This window comes from Pseudophryne corroboree, chromosome 1 (genome assembly GCF_028390025.1).
Source record: "Pseudophryne corroboree isolate aPseCor3 chromosome 1, aPseCor3.hap2, whole genome shotgun sequence".
In the NCBI taxonomy this organism is placed as follows: domain Eukaryota; kingdom Metazoa; phylum Chordata; class Amphibia; order Anura; family Myobatrachidae; genus Pseudophryne; species Pseudophryne corroboree.
This window is the reverse complement of record NC_086444.1, coordinates 453,202,801-453,215,929: the sequence shown is the minus strand read 5'-3', so window position 1 is coordinate 453,215,929 and position 13,129 is coordinate 453,202,801.

Here is a 13,129-nt window from a genome sequence, read left to right as displayed (position 1 = left end):
CACGAAGAACAAGAGCTCTCCAAACAAGTCATGGACAAAGTTGCTGAGAAGAACAAGTCAGGGTTGGGTTATAAAAAGATATCCAAATATTTGATGTTCCCCCAGAGCACCATCAAATCCATCATCTTCAAAAGGAAGGATCATGGTACCACAACAAACCTGCCAAGAGAGGGCCGGCCACCAAAACTCACAGACCGGGCAAGGAGGGCATTAATCAGAGAGGCAGCACAGAGACCAAAGATAACCCTTAAGGAGCTGCAGAGTTCCACAGCAGAGACTGGTGTATCTGCGCATGTGACCACAATAAGCCATACACTTCATAGAGCTGGGCTTTATGGAAGAGTGGCCTAGAAAAAAAGCCATTACCGAGTGTTAAAAAAATGCCAAAAGACATGTGGATGGCTCCCCAAATGTATGGAGGAAGGTGCTCTGGTCAGATGAGACTAAAATTTAACTTTTCGGCCACCAAGGAAAACGCTATGTCTGGCACAAACCCAACACATTCCATCACCCCAAGAACACCATCCCCACAGTGAAACATGGTGGTGGCATTCCCCTTTGAGGATGTTTTCAGCAGCAGGGACTGGGAAACTGTTTCGAGTTGAGGGAAAGATGGATGGTGCTAAATACAGGGATATTCTTGAGCAAAGCTTGTTTCAGTCTGCCTGTGATTTGAGACTGGGACAGAGGTTCACCTTCCAGCAGAACAATGACCCGAAGCATACTGCCAAAGCAACACTTGAGTGGTTTAAGGGGAAACATTTAAATGTGTTGGAATAGCCTAGTCAAAGCCCAGATCTCAATCCAATTGAGAATCTGTGGTCAGACTTGAAGATTGCTGTTCACAAGCGGAAACCATCCAACATGAAGGAGCTGGAGCAGTTTTGCCTTGAGGAATGGGCAAAAATCCCAGTGGCAATATGTGGCAAGCTCATAGAGACTTATCCAAAGCGACTTGCAGCTGTAATTGCCGCAAAAGGTGGCTCTACAAAGTACTGACTTTATGGGGGTGAATAGTTATGCGCGCTAAAGGTTTCTGTTATTTTGTCCTGTTTGTTGTTTGCTTCACAATAATAAAAAAAAAATCTTCAAAGTTGTAGACATGTTCTGTGAATGAAATGATGCAAACCTCAAACAATCCATTTTAATTCCAGGTTGTGAGGCAACAAAACATAAAAAATGCAAAGAGGGGTGTGTGTGTTTCAACGGTCAGCAGGGCCATAAGAAGGTGTGTGCAGAGGAGGCACCGCACATCGCGCTGCTGGGTAGGGGTCGCTGTTGGCTGCACTTGTCAATTATCTGTTTTAGTTACTTTCACTTGCCTCTTCCCCCCTCTTTTAAGCCCAGCGTCTCCTACCCTAACCCCTTCTCTCGCTAATTCCTACATAACGTTCATGAACTCAACTTGAGATTTTTTTGTTATTCAGTCACACTGTTCTTTATTACATTTCAAGCTGCTGACATACCCAGGATTCGAACCCACTGCCTGTTGGCATTGCAGTCAGACAATCTATTCATTGAGCTATCTGCCCATGTGGATAGATAATTCTAAGATAGAGAATTCTAACTATTTGAAGCTTACCTTGTACTTTCTGAAAAAATTATCAGCATTGTGGCTGAGCAGATATGTGATTGCACACTGCATAGATCTTCTCAATTGCAATGCTGATTATTTTTTTTACAAAGTACCAGTAGCTTCAAATACTGTTCATAGTTTTATGCAGGATCAAATAGCTGAATGAGCAGGGTGTTTGATTAGAATTCCACAGGGTATAGGCTTGAATCCTGGGTATGGCAATATACTGAAATGTGTTATTTAATAAAGGGTATTGTTACCAGTGCTGAAAGTGGACCTAGAGAGGTGGTGGAACTCACATCCCGATCCCCCACGCTTGTGTGAAATAAAGGGATTGCGTGCCCAAAAAGGGGAGTGGCCTCGAAAAGAAAGAGGCGTGGTCACCCAATAGTATCCCCAATTCAAATTACACCGCACAGTAGCACAATCTTATTCACATTACACCACATAGTAGTGTCCCTTATTTATGTTATGACACACATTAGTGCCCCTTATACACAAAGCCCACAGTAGTAGCACCCCAAATACACATAATGCCCACAGCAGTAGTGCCCCTTATGTCCCCAGGAGTGGTGCCCCTTATTAAGTGCTCCCTATGCAATGCTCTCATTAGTATTGCTCCAGTAGTAATGCCCCCGTAGTTTTGCCCCCTGTAGTTACAGTATGTCCACAGTAGATATGCCCCCTGTATATATGCCCCCTGTAGATATGACCCCAGTTGGTTTGCCCCAGTAGTCATGCCCCTAGTTGGTATGCCCCTAGTAGTTGCCCCCTGTTGGTGTGCCCCCAGTAGTTATGCCCCCAGTTGGTGTGCCCCAGTAGTTATGCCCCCAGTGGGTTTGCCCCAGTAGCCATGCCCCTACTTGGTATGCCCCTAGTAGTTGCCCCCTGTTGGTGTGCCCCCAATAGTTATGCCCCCAGTAGTTATGCCCCCAGTTGGTGTGCCCCCAGTTCCCCACTCTAGTAGTGCTGCTTAGTGCTTACACACACAAAATAAAATAAAACAAAACAAAACAATACTCCGTCTGGCGCCTGCTCCTCGCAGCTATGGGAGAGACGTCATGACGCCGCCCAGCCGCACACTGAGTCAGAAGCCTGAGCTCAGGAGTGAGCTCCAGCTACCGGCTGCCGCTTAGGGGGAAAGAGCCGGCACCTGCTGGTAACATAGTCTTAGCGGGCGTCCGGCATTTTCCCTAGGTTAGCTCACTTTAACCTCTGATTGTAACTGAATAACAACGAGCTCTCAAGTTAAGTGCATGAATGTGGTATAAGGAGGATTTGTGTCCAAATCCATTTTCTTGCAGTGGTCTATAAATGTGTGTGTATTATATATATATATTTATATATATAATCAGTGGCGGATTTAGGGGGGGGGCACCAAGGCACGTGCCCCCCCTGTCGTTTAGCTGTTTTTAAAACTGCAGTTAAATAATGGCTGCCCTCCCGCCCGATACAATTATGACTTATGAGGCTGCTGCCGCTGCTGGATGTTAGTCAGAGGCGAGCCACTGGTATCCCCCCCCCCCCCCCTGTCAGCTGCTCCACCTTGCCAGGCCAGTGATTGGCTCCCTGGAGACATGTGACAGGACTCGGAGTACAGCCGCGAAGAGGAGCCGAGCAGGAGCATCTCAGCGCCGCCGCTGACGGACAGCGCACCGCCGCCAACACGGGACAGAGCACCCACCAAGTTACAGAGCGCACCGCCGCCCAGGGTCCGGACATCGCACCGCCGCTGAGGGTCCGGACATCACACCGCTGCGTACTGCCGCTGAGGGTCCGAAACCGGGACATCACTCGCTGAGGAACAAAGTGCCGCCGGGGTCCGGGACAATGTACTACTCCTCCCAGCCAGAGCAGACACCACAAGGACGCCCAGCCTGGGCCAGCAAGCAAGAAGAAGCCTGGCTAGCCCTGCTTTCTATGGTCAGTGTGTCTGGTGAGCGGCATGCTGTGTTGCTGGGTAAGGGTAGAAGGCCCAGGAAGTTAAAAGCCTGCTTGTGAGTGAGGTGGGGAGTCTCTCTCAGGTGGTGAGGACAGAGGCCGGGTGCTGCTGGGGAGGGAGAACCGAGGAGCTGTGTGTGACTGTCTATTGGAGGGAGTGGGAGGGAGAAGTAGCTGGAAGCTAGGCTGCTGTGCTGCTTAGGAGGGGTTGAATGGTGAGCAGAGAAGCTGTACTAAGTAGGGGGTCCCTGAAGGTTATTTAATACAATATCTTTAATAACTATGGTGTACATTCCGAGTTGATCGCTAGCTGCTTTTTGATGAGGCAAAAATACGGCACTTCTGCGCATCCGTATGCGGCGCAATGCACACGCGCAATGTACTATTACAACGAACTATATAGTTTCACACAGGGTCTAGCGAAGCTTTTCTTTCACACTGCTGGCCGCAGAGTGATTGACATGAAGTGGGCGTTTCTGGGTGTTTCAGGGAGTGTTCGGAAAAACGCAGGCGTGACAGAAAAAACGCAGGCGTGGCTGGGCGAATGCAGGACGTGTTTGTGATGTCAAAACAGGAACTGAATAGTCTAGTGATCGCACGGGAGGCGGCATAGCGTTTGCACGGCTGCTAAAAACGGCTAGCGAGCGAACAACTCTGAATGACCACCAATGTGTATTAAACAAAGTTTGTGTACATTGAGCCATCAGAAAACAAAGGTTTTTCTATCTCACTCTTACTCAAAAAATTCTGTATTTCGAAATATTCCGTATTTCGGAATAATTGGATATGGGATACTCAACCTGTGTGTGTATATGTGCATATATATGTATGTATGTATGTATGTATGTATGTATATATATATATATATATATATATACACACACACACACACACACACACACACACACACACACACACACACACACACACACACACACACACACACACACACACACAGTATAGATATATAGATAGACATACCTGTACGGAAACCCCCTTAAAAAAATCTTTTTGACCTTGGAAGGTGCCGTGGGGTGGGAGAGTGCTGTGCTGTGGAGTGAACACTGAAGGCGTTGTGGTTAGGGGAGTACTGTACTGAAGACATTGAAGGGGCTGTGAGAGTGCTGTGGTGTGGACATTGAAGGGACTGGTGCAGGAGGGGGTGTTGTGGTTATTGAAGGGGAGTGCTTTGAGCTGTACATTTCTTTTTAACTATGCTGTCTCTGTTTTATTTTTACAACTGACTATAATGCACAGGCTGTGGAGAGGAGCCAGGCTGCCATCACTTGGAACAGTCATCCGGAAGGATTGGTCATCGACTAGGAGACAAAAGACAAACTGCATGGCAAGCAGGTAAGTGGAATGGCCTTGTTTTTTGTATATTCCTCCCAGTGTGACTATAATGAGAGGTGTGGTTCATGGGGATGGCATATCTTGTGAGGCCATGCCCCTTGTAGTGAGTCCACCCTTCTTTTCTGTGAGCACGCGCGAAGAAGGTGCGTGCAAATACAACTGGTACCACAGACATTCTCCCCATCCCCTGTCATGGTGCCCCCCCTGTCATTTTTTTCTGGATCCGCCCCTGTATATAATACACACACATTTATAGACCACTTTTTGTAATATATTTCAAAGTATAACAAATTTACATGCCATTGAGTATGCTATTATGTCGACCTGTGTCATATGATCTTCCTTGCATTTTTAATAGCACGTATACAATGTATTTATATTGCTTGGTAACAATATATACACGCTTTATCTTTCCTATTGCCATTGTATGGTTTTAAACATGTTTTTTCCGTCTCACTGTAAACACTTCTTTTTTTCACAGCACCGTGATCCGGCTTCTTCGGTGCCCTGTTGCCGGGAAGTGCTGGTTGCCTTGGCCGCGAGGCTAGTCCCGATTACCAGGAAGCCGACGTTGCTGTGACCTCGGGGCCAAACTACGTCACTGCACTACATGTGAGGGCCGGGCCGGAAGTGATCTTCACCTCCGTCGCCTAGAGCTCGTCCAGTTCGTGGGTCTTCTATCATATAAAGGTATGTTCTTTTCACTTGTATGTATCACCTTGAAAAAGGGGCGTCACGGCCCCGAAACGTTGGGATGGAGTGATAAACTATTCTTTTGCACTTTATTCGCTTACCTGCTGACATCTCATTTCACTCATTTCAGCGGGTGAAATGAGCGACCTGCTTGCAGGCCAATCTTGCACCAGCGATAGCGATGCACGGGGCCGCGCATCGCTATCGCTGTGGGGGTACACACGCAGTGATCACTGCTTAAAATCTAAGTCAGATTGCTTAGATTTTAAGCAGTGATCGCTCCGTGAGTACCCCCCTTAATAGAAAGACATTGATTTGGGCAGTTGATGTGGGAGTAGAAAGGCTGAGTCTAATGCATTATTCCAGTCAGCCGCAGACCGGTTGTGACGTACTGTTTTGAGATAGTGTTGTGATTGGAGGAAAGCAAATATTTGAGTTTTAGTCAATTCAAATTTAACTATGGTTTGTGTAAAAGACAATGGTTTGTGTGTCGAGATATCCACAAGGAATCTTATTGAAGATAGGCCTGCGTTTGACCAGGATTGAAAAGGGTGATGTACAAGTCTATTTTGAAAAGCTGGATTGTCCAGGAAAGGAAGGAACAAAGAAAAGAGAGCGTTTAGTTTCCAAGATTAATTTATTTTAATCCAGACGGTTCTTGTTCACATTAATAGGGGATTTTCTAAATTTGAAGGCAGAATGTAATTTTTTTTGCCGTATGTAAAAATGCTGTTAGATGGATGTCAGTTTATATCAGGTTATATGGATGTCAGATGTTGTTGTTCCAGGTTAGAGTTGGAATGTTGTTTCTGGGTGCAAATACCAGTCTTTGATATATTGGCAAATGGCTGCTTGGTTATAAAGGGATAGATGGGGAAAATGTATGCCTCCTTCTGATTAGTTTTTTTGTAAAATTTTAAGGCTAATTTTAGGTTTATTGCCATTCCATATGAAGTGGGGAAAAGCTGCGTTAAGAGTTTGTTTGTCCTTATTGGTCAGTAGTAAGGGCAGTACTTGTAGGGGATACAAAAGTTTTGGAAGAAAAAAACATTTTATTAGGTGGGTCCGTCCTAGGAAGGAGAGTTGAAGACTCTGCCAGTTTTTAAATTATGAGGTAATTTTGAAGATTATTTTAGTTATATTAAGGGAATATAGTAAGGAGAGGTTTTTGGGGAGGTGAATTCCTATATAAGGTATGCTAGCTGAAGCCCATGTGAAATTAAGATTGCCCGCACATCCTGGACAGGTATCCTGAGATAGAGCCATAGCTATGGATTTCTGAAAATTGATTGTAAAACCGGACATCATGCCAAATTGGAAGATTTTGTACATCACTTCTTGTAAACTGTCTTGAGGGTTGGAGAAAAAAAAGTAATGTAATTTACAAATGCTAATATTTTAAGGGTGTGTTTCCTGAAGGGGATACCCTGAAAGGAGTGTGAAGATGTAGATTCACTATAAGGGGTCCAGGGTTAAGTTAAATAGGAGGGGGGATCATGGGCAACTCTGTTTTGTGCCTCTGGATAATATGATGGGAGTACTCAGTACATTATTGACCATTAAGTTAGTTCTGTTTATCTTGTATCACCTGTTTAAATTTCCAGTTTACATCTGGCTCTGTCCTTAAGGGTCAAAAGGTAGGTGTGTCGTCCAATGGCATACGCAGCTTTAAAGGGGTATTTTGAGGGAACAGGAAGTTCTGGCCACAGACACATTACATATAACCATGCGTCCTTCCAATGTGTTACATAGTGCACATGCATTTTGTGCTGATTTACCAATTGTCTTCTCTGTGAAGCCTTTGGAGAGGGATGTTTAGATGGATGGGATGGGGGTGGGGCAGCATGAATCGCTTCATTGCGGCCCATCCTGTGGCTTATTACTAGAATTCCAACCATTATGTCATTGGGGGTGGGGCCACAATGTTGTGATATGCTATGATCATAATTCCCCTTGCTTTGCTCACTTCACATAGATGAGAGAATAGCCTACCATTGCACTCGGGATGCAGCAGCATTCAGCTTCTCCTTCCTGTATAAGCCCGCCCCAGACTCCTGTGTAACTAGCCAATGGAAGGAGAACCAAAGCTAAGTGCTGTGTCCTGAGTGCAGCCATGGCTGTGACACACAGAGATCCCAATTCCAGGGGTTAGGCATCCGTCACCATATTATATGTAACATTAAAGGTATGTTTACATGTTTTAACGGATGTGGTCCATAGGATCGACAGTGTCTGGGTTGACCACTATTGGTTGACAGTAAGTCGACACTCAAAATAGGTCGACACGAACATTAGGTAAAAAAAATAGCAAGGTCGACATGAGAAAATGTCGACATGAGGTTTCCCCCCCCCCAAAAAAAATGATGCTGTTTTCTTCGTAGAGTGACCAGGAACCCCAATTAGTGCACCGTGTCCCCTCACATGGTGCCTTGCTCCGCTACCGCTGTGCTCGGCACAGGTTACCGTTCCCACTTGTAGTCCACGTAGATCGTAAAATATGAAAAAGTTAAAAAAATGATTTAAAAAAAAAAAAACTCATGTCGACCTATTGTCATGTTGACCTAGAAACTCTGTCGACCTAATGCATGTCGACCAATAGTGGTCGACATAATGACTGTCGACCTAAGTGTGGTCGACCTAGAGATCGGATACTGTTTTAACTGCCCCCCTCCCAGACTATGGGACAGATGTATTAAGGAAGTGATAAAGCAGTGATAAGTGCAAGGTGATAAACGCACCAGCCAATCAGCTCCTCAGGGGTGTATCTAGGGGGTCCAAGCGCCCCTGGCAAGGTAAGGGGCTGGTGCCCCCCCTACACACATTTGAAATAAGGTGTGAGTATTGGAAATGGGGCATGGTCTCGTGGGGGAAGGGCGTGGACACAATAGTACTTCCAAATCAAATGATGCCACACAGTAGTGTCCCTTTTTCACATTACACCGCACAGTAGTGTCTCATATTCACGTTACACCATCTCTCCCCCCTAACCCACCCTTCCCAAACCCTGACCCTAACCCCCCCCCCAGCCTCTTCAGTGGTGTCTAACCCTAACCCACCCTTTCTAGTCTCCCTCCCTGCAGACTAACCCTAAACCTACCACCCTCACTGCCTAACCCTAACCCGCTGACGTGGATTGCCAGTGGAGACATTGGCACCAACTCGATCCGGATTTTGGCATTCTGCATCGCTATCTACGTTGAGATGCCAGTATCAGCATTCCAAGCAGTTTCGGGATGCTGGCGTCAGCTTTCCGACCGCTGGGATGCCAAACGCCGGCATCTTGACTGCATCCCGAATGAAATGCTAATGAGATGCTGTAAGATGAGCCTCAAATGGGCCCAGCCATTAAACAAACACCATTAGTCGGATGGTAGAAGTGTTTCCTGTTAGAAAAAACATCAGGGTGCCATCACTTCCAAGATAAAATGATCAATTATACAATTAACTGATATACATTTCCTTGAACCTGGCCTTGAAATAGGTAAGATTTGTATTTTCTTTATTTCACTCAACAAGTTAAAGTTTTCGCTTACTTACTTACTACTTACTTACATCTAATATGCATGAAAATCGTGTAGTTTTCCAGATACTACAGTCAATTCTCCCAAACACTGCCACTTTTTTATTATCTTCAACAACAAATAGATCTATAGCACTGTGCTATATAACAATTGCTGTGTACCTGGTGAGAGTCTGTTACTGCCGGCGTGTCCATCAGCACTGCACTGCACTAGTGATCAGACTAGTGTCCGGCAGCACCGCACTTGTAATCAGACTCACAATAAACTACAGTTCCCAGCAGCCCTTGCTGCCGGGAGCTCCCAGCAACAAGGGCTGCTGGGAGCTGTAGTTTATTTTGAGTATGATTACAAGTGCGGTGCTGCCGGACACCGGCGCTGCTCCAGCAGTAACAGACTCTCCACCAGGTACAGTCTGATATTACTACTTTTCTACCCTTTGGCCGCAGGTGCCACTGCCAGGCGGCGCCCCCTCCTTGCCTGGCGCCCCTGGGAGTGCAATCCTGGCCAATGGGTAGATACACCCCTTCAGCTCCTAACTGTTCATTTACATATTGGAGCTGATTGGCTGGTGCATTTATCACCTTGCACTTATCACTGGTTTATCACTTCCTTATGCCTTCTCCAGGTTAATACATCTGCCCCTATGTGTGGTCTGCGCTGCAGTCCAGGGTCAGCAGCTGCCACTGATAACGACTAGTACCTGGGTAGGCGGAGCTGATATACTTGCAAAAGTTTTGACACTATCTTGCCTCATCGCCTAACATGTTTCTAATATGCATGATACAGAAATTATTCCGATATGATAAAACATGTAGACCTAAGGGTCTATAGAAATCAAATAGGAGGCCACCCTTGAGAGTTTGCCACTGTATAGAACACTCCCATCCACTTCATCTATTTTGTTACATTATAATGAAACAATTTCTTTTGCAGTGAATACTGTAGATAAATTATAATTATTGGGTTTAAAACCAATAATTAATGAATATTCCTCTTAATCTATAATATTAAACATCAAACAAGATAAAAACTCTAATGTGCAGTTGCACTAAAGAGCATCATTACACACATGCCTTATCTTAATGTACCTCCTTTTAGCGTCAGGATCCTGTAAATGAAATTGCTCACTGCACAGTTACCAGGCGGCCAGATTACAGGGCCATTATAGGCGTATGATATTCTCTGGACATTTGGTCCTCAATGCTACAGTTACACCTTTCAGTGGAAGGATTCCATCTCAGAACCAAGCACTGTGGGGGTGATTTAGACTTGATTGTAGATGTGCTACATTTAGCACATCTACGATCACTTTCACATGCGAACGCCTCTACCTGGCAATCAGGCAGATGCAATCGCTGGGCTGAGATGCCAATCGCATCTCTGGCATGAGCCGGCGCACTGCAGCACCTGCGCAGTTCAGACCTGATTGCCTGCTATGCGAAAAAGCATAGCAGTGATCAGGTCTGTATTCAATATATAGTATGGTAGTGTACTGGTGCAGCAAATTAGTAAAAATCTCCAAATAAGGGGAATATTTATGCAGTTTGACGAACTGGCATATGCAGTTCATAAATGTAATCCTCACTACTGTTAGGGGAAACACCAATGTTTGACTTTCACAAGTGTTCTTTGATAATCCCTATTACCCATGTTCATCGGTTTAAAAACTGCACTTCATATTCCAATAAAGATGTGTGTAAGATCAGGCATACAACTGAACATTCTGAATTTAAGGCAAATAACCTGTCTTTTATTTGCATGAATTCTAGAATGTACTGGTTTTCATTTAATTGTAAACATGTTAGTACTTTGCAGAAGTTAAAGTTTAATGAAAAAAGAGCATAAATAAAAGATAAAAATGAATGTCACAATCTATTATGTTCTGTTCCATATCCTAAATGGAGAGGAAAAATCCACATTATGGGGGTAATTCCAAGTTGATCGCAGCAGGATTTTTGTTAGCAATTGGGCAAAACCATGTGCACTGCAGGGGAGGCAGATATAACATGTGCAGAGAGAGTTAGATTTGGGTGTGGTGTGTTCAATCTGCAATCTAATTTGCAGTGTAAAAAAAAGCAGCCAGTATTTACCCTGCACAGAAATAAAATAACCCACCCAAATCTAACTCTCTCTGCACATGTTACATCTGCCTCCCCTGCAGTGCACATGGTTTTGCCCAACTGCTAAAAAATTTCCTGCTGCGATCAACTTGGAATTACCCCCTATGTTAAATGAGAACAAGACCCCAGTGGAAACTTGGAAAGGTGGAAGGGGTACTAGCCAGGAGCAATTGGGTTGTGCTGGCCCCCGGGAGGTACCATGTTCTGTGCAAATCTAACTCTCTCTGCACATGTTATATGTGTCCCCCCCTTCAGTGCACATGGGGAATCATTCCGAGTTGATCGCACGCTGCAACTTTTTGCAGCCCGTGCGATCAACTAGACGCCGCCTATGGGGGAGTGTATTTTGCATAGCAAGGCTGCGATCGCTTGTGCAGCCCTGCAATGCAAACAAAAGTTTTGTGTAGAACAAGTCCAGGATAAGAGTTACTTTCCCTGTGCGATGAATCTAGCGTTGCAGGTCCCGGAATTGACATCAGACATCCGCCCACCATATGCCTGGACACGCCTGCGTTCGCTGCCCCACTCCCAGAAAACGGTCAGTTGACACCCACAAACGCCCTCTTTCTGTCAATCTCCTTGCGATCGGCTGTGCGAATGGATTCTTTGTTAAATCCATCGCTCAGCAATGAGCCGCACGACGTGCCTGCGCATTGCGGTGCATACGAATGCGCAGTAGTAACCTGTTTGCTGCGCTGCGAAAAACGTCAGCGAGCGATCAACTCGGAATGACCCCCATGGTTTTGCCCATTAGCTAACAAATTTGCAGCTGCGATCAGATCTGAATTAGGCCCATGGTTAGTATACACATATGAGGCAGCCAGAGCAATGCAGTAGTTAGTAGGCCCTTATACTAACCTAGACGGGGTTCACCCAGGACAGATGTGCACCTATTGGGAGCTACAGAAATGTCACCCAATGGTTTGGCTCACTTACTGCATTTTGAAATTGCTGCATCTTGGTGGTCCAAAAGTTTATTCTACAATGATGTCAGTTATGAATGATCTTTAGACATAAGTTAATCACAGCAGCTATAGCTTTTTATTAGAGATGAGCGGGTTCGGTTTCTCTGAATCCGAACCCGCCAGAACTTCATGTTTTTTTTCACGGGTCCGAGCGACTCGGATCTTCCCGCCTTGCTCGGTTAACCCGAGCGCGCCCGAACGTCATCATGACGCTGTCGGATTCTCGCGAGGCTCGGATTCTATCGCGAGACTCGGATTCTATATAAGGAGCCGCGCGTCGCCGCCATTTTCACACGTGCATTGAGATTGATAGGGAGAGGACGTGGCTGGCGTCCTCTCCGTTTAGACACTTGATTTACTAATTTTGGGGAGCATTAGGAGTACTCAGTAGTGTACAGTGCAGAGTTTTGCTGATAGTGACCAGTGACCACCACTTTTATTTATAATCCGTTCTCTGCCTGAAAAAAGCGATACACAGCACACAGTGACTCAGTCACATACCATATCTGTGTGCACTGCTCAGGCTCAGGCCAGTGTGCTGCATCATCTATTATCTATATATAATATTATATATCTGTCTGACTGCTCAGCTCACACAGCTTATAATTGTGGGGGAGACTGGGGAGCACTACTGCAGTGCCAGTTATAGGTTATAGCAGGAGCCAGGAGTACATAATATATTATATAGTGAGTGACCACCAGACACACAGTGCAGTTTATTTAATATATCCGTTCTCTGCCTGAAAAAAGCGATACACACAGTGACTCAGTCAGTCACATACCATATCTGTGTGCACTGCTCAGGCTCAGGCCAGTGTGCTGCATCATCTATATATATTATATATCTGTCTGACTGCTCAGCTCACACAGCTTATAATTGTGGGGGAGACTGGGGAGCACTACTGCAGTGCCAGTTATAGGTTATAGCAGGAGCCAGGAGTACATAATATTATATTAAAA